The sequence below is a fragment of the Triticum dicoccoides genome, chromosome 3B (genome assembly GCF_002162155.2).
Source record: "Triticum dicoccoides isolate Atlit2015 ecotype Zavitan chromosome 3B, WEW_v2.0, whole genome shotgun sequence".
Classification (NCBI taxonomy): Eukaryota; Viridiplantae; Streptophyta; class Magnoliopsida; order Poales; family Poaceae; genus Triticum; species Triticum dicoccoides.
The window spans coordinates 141,301,361-141,301,630 of record NC_041385.1 but is presented as its reverse complement, the minus strand read 5'-3'; positions in this window follow the sequence as shown (position 1 = coordinate 141,301,630).

Genomic DNA, 270 nt, shown 5'->3' with positions numbered 1-270 from the left:
AGAAAAGCTTGTCGAGAGCAATTTCGAGTAGCGCCAACAACTATGGCACTTTGAATCCCTTAGAGCCCGCCTCTCGCGTCAAGTACACATTCACTCTGAGTAACACATGACATTCACTTTACAAACTAAATATGCAAATAATAATATAAGTAGCACAACATTTTATAGGTTCAAGCTACCCTTCATGATTAAACATCTTTGTTAATTCTTCTCCGGATATGTTTGTGTTTGGCGTATGCGAATTTGTAACTAGAACTTTGAATAACCCTA